This window comes from Pinus tabuliformis, chromosome 3_2 (assembly GCF_031772625.1).
Source record: "Pinus tabuliformis cultivar Carrire ecotype Pingquan chromosome 3_2, CPIR1, whole genome shotgun sequence".
Taxonomy (NCBI): Eukaryota; Viridiplantae; Streptophyta; class Pinopsida; order Pinales; family Pinaceae; genus Pinus; species Pinus tabuliformis.
Genome location: NC_142302.1, coordinates 999,884,530 through 999,896,532, shown reverse-complemented (window position 1 = coordinate 999,896,532; position 12,003 = coordinate 999,884,530). Strand labels below are relative to the sequence as shown.

General features: G+C 34.6%; 1 pseudogene; it reads right to left on the bottom strand.

Moving 5' to 3' along the window:
* Positions 1-1,402: 1,402 nt before the first annotated feature.
* Positions 1,403-1,903, bottom strand: LOC149183981 (serine carboxypeptidase-like 50 pseudogene; annotated as a pseudogene).
* Positions 1,904-12,003: the final 10,100 nt, after the last annotated feature.

Below are 12,003 nucleotides of genomic sequence, written 5' to 3'. Positions count from 1 at the left end.
CGACCCACAGGGTCACATTGCTTGTGGACATTACATGGACAAGGCTCATAAAGTCATGTAAAAAATGACTTTCATTCAATTGTAAGAAACCTAGATACTGATCACAGCATTTGCCACCACTTACATTTTCCAGCGAGAAAAGAAAAAAGATATGACATCGAAGATGCAGGCATCTTACCGAGAATTTGCAACAGCGATGTGATGTAAAGTTTCGAGGACAGTTGAAGTCGATGCGAGGTAACCACGAAATCATTTCTAACTTTATTATATAGCAACAAAAGTAAACAAAAGTAAGTTACACGTAGCGGACTCTGCATGCAAAATGCTGAATAGAATGAAATGTGTACACAATGAATAATTAGCAGCTAACACATACAAATGACCTGACTTACGTTAACCTTGACCAAATCAGCGTCGCAGGTTAACTAGCACAAATGTCTTAGCTTCCCAAATAGATGGCAGCGCTCTCCAAACAGATGTCAGGGCCATTGCTACTTTTGCTACCTTAGGTGCTGGCTTAAATGTTCAAACTCTTGGCTGTTTAACCCTCTAAGTTGTTTGACCGTCTAAGCTCCATGCCCTGCTGTTTAACCAACAAAGCTACATCCCCCGTTGGCTGTTTAATAGTCTAACCTCCCTGACTGTTAGCCCGCTAAGTTACATCCTCTGTAGGATTAAGTCCCTAAACCCGCAGCATCAGTACTTACTATGTCAACGGTCCTCTATGATTGATCAAGGTCCTTTCTTTCTCCTTTCCAGCCGTCATGGGCACAAGCTTTGATCCGTCTCATCTTATCACCCCTCCAGGGACTAAGGTTCGTGTGAAGTTGAAGGAAGGGGATGACTTACCAGAGATCAATATGATATCCTTCGGTAGATAGAAGCTTAAACCCAGAAGGAAGAAGATATCTCAGCAGGAGCTACAAGATCCTTCATATAAAGTCGACTACCATGTCCCACACCCAAAGGAGAGTTCTGCGTATTTGGATGCACCAGTCGTGACACCGGCGTTCTTGTGGCCATCTACTTCCGAAGTAGGCCCTACGATGCAGTTACTTTCAGATGTGACCCCAGGTGGCCTCATTGATTACAGTTACGAGGCGGAGCTTTTCTTGAGCATTGATGAGCCCCACGGCGTATGCAACAGAGGCGTGAGATTGCACCTGCACGACGGGGTGGACCAATCCATTGCCGATGGTCAGTCCATCCAACCGCAATGGCAATACCCCATTATTGTCCAGCTAGTTGAGCATGTACAAGCTCAGGGAAGGAACATACTTTCCTCCATAGCTCTCGCCCGTTACATAAAATGGGTGTTTGCGAAACAGGGGATTCAGGTCAAAGGACGCCTATAGGGCAGCATACAATTCCTTGGCAACCTCGTCCTACGATGCAGTTACTTTCAGATGTGACCCCAGGTGGCCTCATTGATTACAGTTACGAGGTGGAGCTTTCCTTGAGCATTGATGAGCCCCACGGCGTATGCAACAGAGGCGTGAGATTGCACCTGCACGACGAGGTGGACCAATCCATTGCCGATGGTCAGTCCATCCAACCGCAATGGCAATACCCCATTATTGTCCAGCTGGTTGAGCATGTACAAGCTCAGGGAAGGAACATACTTTCCTCCATAGCTCTCGCCCGTTAAATATATTGGGCATTTGCGAAACGGGGGATTCAGGCCGAAGAACGCCTGTAGGGCAGCATACAAGTCCTTGGCATCCTCGTCCTGGTTCGTAGGAATGTCTTCTTTGGAAGGGGCAATGCTGAAGCCGCTTCCAATAGGATTGTCCAAGAACAGTAGCCCAAACACACGATTCCAAGGCGCAGGATTCTGATTCAAGCCGAGATCTAGGCTGTCACTGACTCTCCAGGGCCCTAATTCATAGAAATTTCCGATCATGTTAGAGCAGCCGGGACCTCTTTGCAGCCACAGAAGAATCAGGGATCAAAGAGCTGTTTTTTAGGGGAGATGGCCTCGACCAGAAGATCCACATGATGGAGATCCGCGACGATGCTGATCTGCAACAAGTAAGGCAAGAATTGAGGGTATGCCTGTCAGAAGGTGTTTAAGAGACAAGAGAGTTTCGGGACGAAAGCGCAGAGTGCTCCCCGCATGGGACTCCAGAAAGCCCAGAAACTAGCCGAATTAAACACTCCTTCCAGAGTATTACCCTCAATCCAACCTACCTGCCTACCCAAAGCTGTGAAATGGGGACGAAACGAGAAAGGGAGGCCAGCAAAACATGACACCTCCGCCATAACATGACACCTCCGCCATGCACGGACACCTGCAGCACCTGCTGCACAACACCTGCCAATATGCTCAGACCTGCTAACATGCTCAAATACAACACCTGCCAATATGCAACACCTGCCAATATGCTCAGACCTGCTAACATGCTCAAATAGCCAACCTACAAACCATTGTGCTAATAATTCAAACTAATGTCAACATTAATATGGAAACCGTTGACGGTCTGTAATAATAAACAGGGTAAAGCAAAATAGGCTATGCTCCAGCCTCTTCCGCCTCGGGAAGAGGCCAAATAAGATGGCAAACCAGATTAACTTCGAAGACTTTGGTTATCTTTGGTTATCCCGGCAATAGCAAACACAGCGCATTTGAACACTTTGGTCTAATCACCGTATAACAGAGTTGAACGGATTGAAACTAATGTTATAGCAATGCTTTTGGATTACTATAGTCCTTGGCCATTGCCAGATGGCAGGGACTAATAAATTATCAGTTATGATTAGTCAATTTTGAATTAAAAATTAAGTATCCAGAATTTAAAAATTTTAATTAGAAGTTTTTCCTTTCATTTCTACGTCGAGATATTAAGATAATTATCACGAGTACTTTGAAAATCGAATATTTTGCCAGTATCTGTGTGTTTATAAGGTTAAACAACATTCTAATATGTACTAAAACCATGAATAGGCATGGTAACTCATGAATCCTGCCCATTTATGTTTCGAACCATTTTCGGACAGGCAATTATTGCTAGACAATAGAGGGCTTAATGTTTTCCATTCAAAACAACCTTAAGAAAGAAAAACAAGGTGATGCGATGCATTGTCGGAATCAAGTGCAAAAAGATCATTTGAACCATAATTAGTAATACTGTGAATAGCAATCAACCACGATTGTTATATTAGTACCAGCGAAATAAAAGGAGGCAGCGATTATCACCATTGGCATAAATATAATAAGCTTGTCTTCACATAATAGCATAATGGTGTAGATTCCATATATGAACAACATTGCAGGTAAATACCCATGGTCATCGGCTATATATGAACAACATTGCAGGTAAATACTTATGGTCATCGGCCATCTTAAAAAATGTTGAAAGAGTTGTCTTCGATCTATTAGGCTCTTTTTTTAATTTTTATTTGCAAGAGAATAGGAAAAATGTGACGGTGTTTATTAGTTGAGTTTAGATGAGTTGAATATAGATATCAGCATAGATTTATCTGAAGTATGGATTTAATACGAGCTTAGCGGATCAAATTTTTTCAAGTGTAAGTTTTTTTTACAGTGTAAAATATTCATTGTTAAAATTGTATTTTTGAATGTTAAATAAAGTATATATACCATCAAATAAAAAATTTAATCATAAAAAGCTAATTTTTTTTCTATATATAGATATATATAAAGTTAATTATAGCCAACATTATTTTTCTATGTAAAACATAATCTTTATTTTAAAAAAGCATGGAAAAAAAACAAACTTACACAACCTCATACTTAATTATAAAATGAGCCTTTCCACTCAATTAATACAAATTAACCTAAACAAAAAATTGTTATACCACATCAAACCTAAATAATAAATATTTATATTTAACAAAAAAAACTTCTATATCATATATCAGCGATTGAAATTGGCAATATGCCGTTTGTATTTGTTTGTACCAATTAAATTTTGGAAATCTAAAAACCAAATGTTGGATTAAAATTTTACATTTTCTTAATAATTCTCATCTATGAATCTGTATAGATTGCTATTTATTTCCTTTGCATGGTTATTAGTGGTAGCTTTTTTAAATATATCTTTACGATTAATGAAACAAAATTTTAAAAAACTATAATAAAAAAGACATATAAAATATATACAAAATTTATTTATTTGAAACTTTTTTAAATAAAAATTATATATAACATAAATAATAATTTGTTAGTAATTAATTTTAAAGTAAGTTACAAATTCTAATTTCCATAAGAAAATATAGTGAAATAAAACTTGTGATTTTGAATGTGAGTAATTTATAGTTAATATAAAAATTCTCAAGGAAAAAATTACATGGAAATTCAAAAAAATAAATAGAATAAAGATTTTAAAATAACTTACAAAATAAAAACTTTAATTTTCACAAAATTATTTGATATAATATATAAAATAAAATATGAAATTACAACAATTTAAAATGGTTTTTTCAATCCTTAAAAAATTCACTATCTAAATTTTCCGAAAAAATCTTATAACAAAAATTAAAAAATATTTGTTTAAAACAAGAGAACTCTAAAATTATAACTATAATATTAAATATCATATAACACATCTTTAAAATAATAAATATTTTTTTTTATTTAACAAAAAAACATTCTTTGAGGTGAAGCCAACATCCAAACTTGAAGATTTAGTGTACGATTATAATAAAAATATATAATAAAATATTGTATTTAAATTATTAATATAAAAAATACGAATACTTATTCATACTTAGATATAAGAAACCAAAACCATAACTTAAGTCTGTATACTGTCTACATGGACCCAGAAATAATTGTAAAAGTTTCGGAGATAAATTAACTATCCTTGGAAAGCCAAGTTCTTCGATTGCATTGATTATGGTGGGAAAGTCGACGTTCGTGGATTGCACCAATTATTATGGTTTGATTTCAAAAGACTTTGTCAGATTGTTATGCCCAAGAGTAAATATTTGAAACCTCCGCACACGCCGATTTAAAAATGGAAATCTATTTTAAAGTTTAGAAATTTTAGTTAATTTTGAGTATAAAATGTTTTGTTATATTTTTATAAAAGTGTTAGAAATATTTAAACATGGAAATCTATTTTAACGTTTAGAAATTTTAATTAATTTTGAGTAGAAAATGTTTTGTTATATTTTTATAAAAATGTTGAAATATTAAAGTGTTTTATATTATTTCTATAAAATATTAGTGAATTTTATTTAAACAAATTTTATATTATAAAATTTAGAATAATTATTTAAAAAAAAATAATATATTTTTTTTTCAAAAACCATAGGAAAATAGATCACCAACTAATATTAAGCGCTATTTTTTTCAATTTAGTCATATACTAAAGCGTCTCACTAGAAAACCATTTTATTTCGTAAAGATATTAACATTAGAAATGATGTCCACATATTTTGGAGGATACGGGGTTTTTTATATCATCATATCACATAAGAGGTATAGATACTCGGAATTGAAACACCAATGATAAATGTGCATCAAAAATGAGAACTAATATTTATGAAAAATATCGACAAAAGTTGAACACCAAAAAATGTTACGGATATTGTGAGAAAATAGTTCTACTAAGATTGTGTTGTATGTCACGGATCTCTCTAGCAAATCGTTGCACCCAACAGTGATCTCAAGATTACAATGGTTCAATGTGAATCACCATGAAGTTTCAAATTTCAAACTTCATAAGAATAGAACTCTAATCAAATCCTCGATCTAGGGATAGGTGATGTGTGAGGTTGGTACAATAAGTACTGACAATGAATACTTTGATCTTCTTAACATGTGCGTAAGGTGTTTCCACTCTTATTATTAGGTTTAAGAGAATTATATCATAGCATTATACAATGAAATAAACCTGGTTAGAAGCTACCACAAATATGAATAAATGCGCTTGACTAGTGTTTTTATTGATGTTTAGATATTATGAATCATACATTGCGTTTTAATTATTAACCAGATTAGCATATTTTTAAGGCGTTATGTAGAATATACAAAGAAAACAAAACCTTTTGCTTATTAAATAATTTATTTTAATCACATGGGGTTGGTTGTCTCATTCAAAAGAATTTACATTCTAACTTCAAACTTAGTGTCTCCTCGGGTACCCAATAATCGTTAAAGGATAATCTCAAAATAACCCCAAAATTTTAAAATTATTATGAAATATTTTAGTTACAGATTCCATAATATTTGGTATATTATAATCCCTCTAAAATGAAATTATCACCGATCCTTTTCTTAAACAATCAAAAATTTCTTCACAACGCTTTAAAACATCCATATATACAAATCAAGGAATGAAAACACCTCATGACTATATTTATAAAGATAGTCAACAAGAGGGTTATCAATTCTCGTTTAAACTATTAAAGTGATTAACATGTAATTAGAATATGCAAATATAACCAACCAACTCACCGAATAAAACAAATCAATTAATGAAATAAAACAAAAACAAATTATATGGCTTTTGGCTGCTCTTTGAGCGGCCAGACTCGGGTCTGCCCTGGCTCTCTAATTTAAATAAAAAACAATGGAAACAAATAGTTATCAATATCAACACACATATAGAGAAACACAGATATAGAGAAAAACATAAAGAGTTGTTTTTAGTGTGATATTTTTCAAGTTTTTCTGATCGGTTTTTCTGATTTAATTTCGCCACATAAAGAGTTGTTTTTAGTGTGATTTTTTAAAGTTTTTCTGGTCAGTTTTTCTGATTTAATTTTTCTAAAATCTGGCAAGAATTTATTGAAACTATAAGTTTGAAGAGTAAACCTGCACAATCGAAACGCCTTCGGGGTTTTTCACGGTGTTGAATCTATATATATAGTCAAAAAACCAGTTTACATAACAGAAATCAAGATTTCACCTCAAATTTTTCTGCTGGATTTCGACCCCCAAAAATCCAAAAGATCACACTAAAAATGACTCCAAACATAAATATGAAAATAAAACTCTGCCGATCACCCAGAACACAACAACTTCATATTAAGTCTCCCAGATCAAATGATAGAAACCAGAGTTGTTTTGCGCTTTGAGCATTCTTCTATTTATATAGAGTTCTTAAAGAGTCTAAAATAAACACACTAGATATTAAGTCTCATCTTGGCTAACTGATTAAGTACCAATGGAGTAAATATTTGTAGTCAATTTAGTTTTTAGACATGATTCAACCGATTCAAACTAACTTTATCCTTGAGAGACACAACTATAGGCCGTTTGACGAACCCCAAATTTCTAAATTTAACACACTAATCTCTATACCCTATGAATGATCGAAAATATCTTGATCATAACAAAATTTCCTTTTTAATTTATAACAGCCCGAGAAAAATGTTTAGATTTTTCTGTTAATTAAATTAAGAAAAAGTCTCATGTATGTGACAACAATAGGAGTTGTTGCTAAGTTAGCTCCAGTTATTCCTGAGGAGGAGTTATTGCTTCCTATATTTGTTGTGAGAGAATTTATGATTCAGTTATCTACTCCCAGCTATAAAATGTAAGCCCGTAGAGGATGTTTAAGCTGAGAGTGTGTGAGGAATTAAATTGTTGTAATCTCCTGTTGAATAATAAGATTGTCGATGCCTCTGTTTGGTGGATGTAGCCCAGATTGGTTGGGTGAACCACGTTAAAATCTGTGTGTTTCCATGGTATAAATGTTGTGTGTCTTATTTGTATTTTGATTTCTGCTGTGTTAACTCAACAATTGGTATCAGAGCCGTGAGACCAAGACAGTCGACGTGTTTTCCAGTCATCTGCGTGGCCGTGTGAGTTGCGTGAATAGTCTGTTGTGGCGTGGCCAGATCTGTCATCAATCTGCGTGGTGTCATCAATGTGCTGTTGAATTGAGGCCTGCTTGTTTGAGCGCTGTGAGCTGGTGTACAGACAACACGCAGGACCCTTCACGATGATGCTGGTTGGTTTGCAGCGTTGAAATGTGAATCTGCAGTGGTTAAAGTGCGGGCTGGAATGAATGCATGGTGCAGAGCGCAGATGGTGCAGCGCTGGAATAGCTGCACGGTGTATTTGTTTTATTGATTATGAAAATGCCGAAATTGAGTTGAATGTTTTTTTTTAAATTGGATTTGTTTTAAAACAGAGACAAAAACGTTTACACATGGGCGCCGTTAAATCAACAATTAAATTAAAGTCGATTTGAACGTTTTTTGTGATACAACTATCATAACATGTGTTTTGTTTTTATGTTTAAAAAAAAACAAAAGGGGCTTTGTATTAGATATAATATTATATCTATATCAGTTTTTTGTTTTTTAAATATGTCATGATATTATAAGGCAGAGGCATTTTATTGATGAAGAGCAGTTTTTTAAATAAAAACTTCATTTATTAAAAGTTGCAATTGGAGATTTTGTGTGACACAACATGGAAAAAATTCAAAGTGCTCGATTTGAGATCGAGAAATTCAATGGAAAAAACAATTTTGAGATCTGGAAACTGAAGATGTATGATCTACTTATGCAACAAGGCGTGGCGAAGGCCTTGTTGGGAAAAGCCAAACAACCTTACACCATGACAGATGATGAATGGAGTGACCTGAATGAAAGAGCACTGAGCGGCATTCGACTAGTGTTTTTTTTAACATTGTGTCAGAGAAAACTGCTGCTGGTTTGTGGACAAAGCTTGAAAAGCTGTACATGACCAAATCCTTAACCAATAGGATTCTTCTGAAGCAACAGTTATACAGTTTGCGCATGAAGGAAGGTACATCTATTACTGATCATTTGAATACCTTTAATACTCTCCTGGTGCAGTTAGAAAGTATAGAAGTAAAATTTGAATCAGAAGATAAAGCTATAACTTTATTATGCTCGTTGCCCGAGTCATGGGATTATTTTGTTACTTCTATAAGTCTTAGTTCATCAGAAACCCTTGAATTTGATGATGTTGTTGGAGCCTTGTTGTCCGAAGAGACAAGGAAGATGTCAAATTCAGAAACCTCTACATCAGAAGCAATGATGGTCAGAGGTCGTTCTAAAGAAAGACGCTTCAGTAAGCACAACAACTCGTGTTTAAAATCGAAAGGGAAGAAGTGTAAGGTAAAATGTTGGTTTTGTGGCAAATCGGGACATTTGAAGAAGGACTGTTGGAAGAGACAGCAAACATCCAAAGAAGACTCTTCGACAGAGAAGAAAGAAGAAAACACGATAGATACAGGTTCGACATCCATTTCAGGTATGAGTGATGAAGTGTTATCAGTTAATTTGTCTAATCATGATCAACATTGGTTGTTAGATTCTGGTGCATCAAATCACATGTGCATTCATAGAGAATGGTTTAAAACTTATAAATCAATCAATGATGGAGTAGTTTACATGGGAAATGATGTCACATGTAACATTGTGGGAATTGGAAGCATCCAGCTTAAAATGTTTGATGGGACAAATAAAATTCTAACTGATGTAAGACATGTACCTGACTTAAGAAAAAACCTCATTTCTCTAGGAGTACTAGACACTAATGGATATAAAACTTTTATTCAAGGTGGAGTAATGAAGGTTTATAAAGGAATTTTACTAGTAATGAAAGCAAAGAAGGTTGGAAATATTTTTTAGTTAGAAGGAAGAACAGAGTCAGATCATGTTTCTACAATATCTGAAAACGACAGTAATTCTATTCGTTTGTGGCCTCAAAGGTTGGGCCATATGAGTGAAAGAGGTTTAAAAATTTTATCTGATCGTAAGTTACTTCCTAATTTAAAGTTTGTTAAGTTAGATTTCTACAAACATTGTCTATTTGGGAAACAAAGCAAGCAGAAGTTTAAAACTGGAAAACATACTAGTAAGGGAATCCTTGATTATATCCATTCTGATGTTTGGGGTCCATCTCCTACAACCTCATATGGAGGATCATCATATTTTGTATCTTTTATTGATGATTTCTCTAGAAAAGTGTGGGTCTACATGTTAAAGAAGAAGTCTGATGTGTTTACAGTTTTTAAACAGTTTAGAGCATTAGTTGAAAACATCACTGGAAGAACCATTAAATGTTTAAGAACTGACAATGGTGGTGAGTTTACTTCAAAGGAATTTGATAACTATTGCAAGGACGCTGGGATCGAAAGACATAAAACCACTGTATATACTCCTCATCAAAATGGAGTTGATGAACACATGAACAAGACTCTTTTAGAGAGAGCAAGAAGTATGCTTAGTAACGCCAATTTGCAGAAGGAATTGTGGACAGAAGCGATGTCTACAACTTGCTATTTGATAAATCGATCACCATCCAGTGCAATAGGATGTAAAATTCCTCAAGAGGTATGGAAAGGTCATCCTTGTGATTATTCTAAACTAAAATTTTTTGGTTGTGATGCATATGTTCTAGTTCCGAAACATCAACGTTCTAAATTAGATCCTAAATCAAAAAGATATATCTTTGTTGGATATGGTGATGGGACTAAGGGATACAGATTGTGGGATCCTACTACTCAAAAGATCATCATTAACAGAGATGTTAAATTTAATGAATCCTCACTTGAAAATCCAGATGTAGATGATAAATTGAAACATGACAATGTATCTAAGCTTCAACACATTCAGTTTGAAACTAGTTCAAATACTGATGATAGTCAAGATGAACAAGTTTCAAATGTAGATCATGAACATGTTTCAGATACAGATCATGAAGAAGTTCCTACAGATAATAATCAGCAAATTGTGGAAGTACCAGAAACATATTTAAGGAGGTCCATGAGAATCAAACGTCCTCTTAGAAGGTATGATGATTATGTTACTTCAGTTGCTTTAACCACTAATGATGATGAACCTTTGTTCTATCAGGAAGCTGTAGAAGGTTCTAAAAGTGAAAAGTGGAAAGAAGCTATGAAGGACGAGATGATGGCATTAGACAAGAATGGCACATGGGATCTGGTAGAACTTCCTAAAGACAGAAAAACTGTGGGATGTAAATGGGTTTACAAATTGAAAAGGGGTGTTGATGATACAGAGGATAGGTACAAAGCAAGGCTGGTCACAAAAGGTTTTTCTCAGGATGCAGGCATTGATTTTCATGAGATATTTTCACCAGTTGTAAAAATTGTTTCAATTCGAATTGTATTAGCATTAGTTGCTTTACTTGATTTAGAATTACAGTAACTAGATGTTAAAACAGCATTTTTACATGGAGATTTAGATGAGGAGATTTACATGGAACAACCAGAAGGGTTTGTTCAAAATCGCAACAAGAAATTTGTCTGCAGGCTCAAAAAATCATTGTATGGTCTGAAGCAGTCGCCTCAACAATGGTACAAGAAATTTTATTCTTTCATGATGAGTCAAAATTATATAAGAAGTGAATATGATCATTGTGTTTACTTTAAGAAATTAAGTAATGGCATGTTCATTATCTTAGTGTTGTATGTTGACGATATGCTTTTAGCAAGCAAAAGCATAATACAGATCAACAGGTTAAAGGCTCAGATGGCTATGACATTTGATATGAAAGATCTAGGAGCAGCAAGACAGATTTTGGGCATGGAGATTTTCAGAGATAGGAGCAATGGTAAGCTATGGCTATCACAACAGAAGTATATTGAGAAAATACTCTTGAGGTTTGGTATGAACAATGTGAAGCCTGTTTCAATCCTTTAGCTTCCCATTTTAATCTTTCTTCTAGTTTATGTCCTAATACAAATGAAGAAAAGGCATATATGTCTCGAATTCCATATGAAAATGTAGTAGGTTGTTTGATGTATGCGATGGTTTGTATCGACCAGATATTTCACATGCAGTTGGGGTTGTCAGCAGGTATATGGCAAATCTAGGAAAAGAACACTGGTCAGCAGTGAAATGTGTGCTTCGGTATTTGAGAGGCACAAGTGATTATTGTATCACTTATAACGGGATTAGTGAATTTGTTTGCAGATATGTTGATTCCGATTTTGCAGGTGATTTGGATAAGAGAAGGTCAATTTCAGGGTATGTCTTTACTCTTGCAGGTGGAGCTATTAGCTGGATGTCAAAGCTACAGAACAT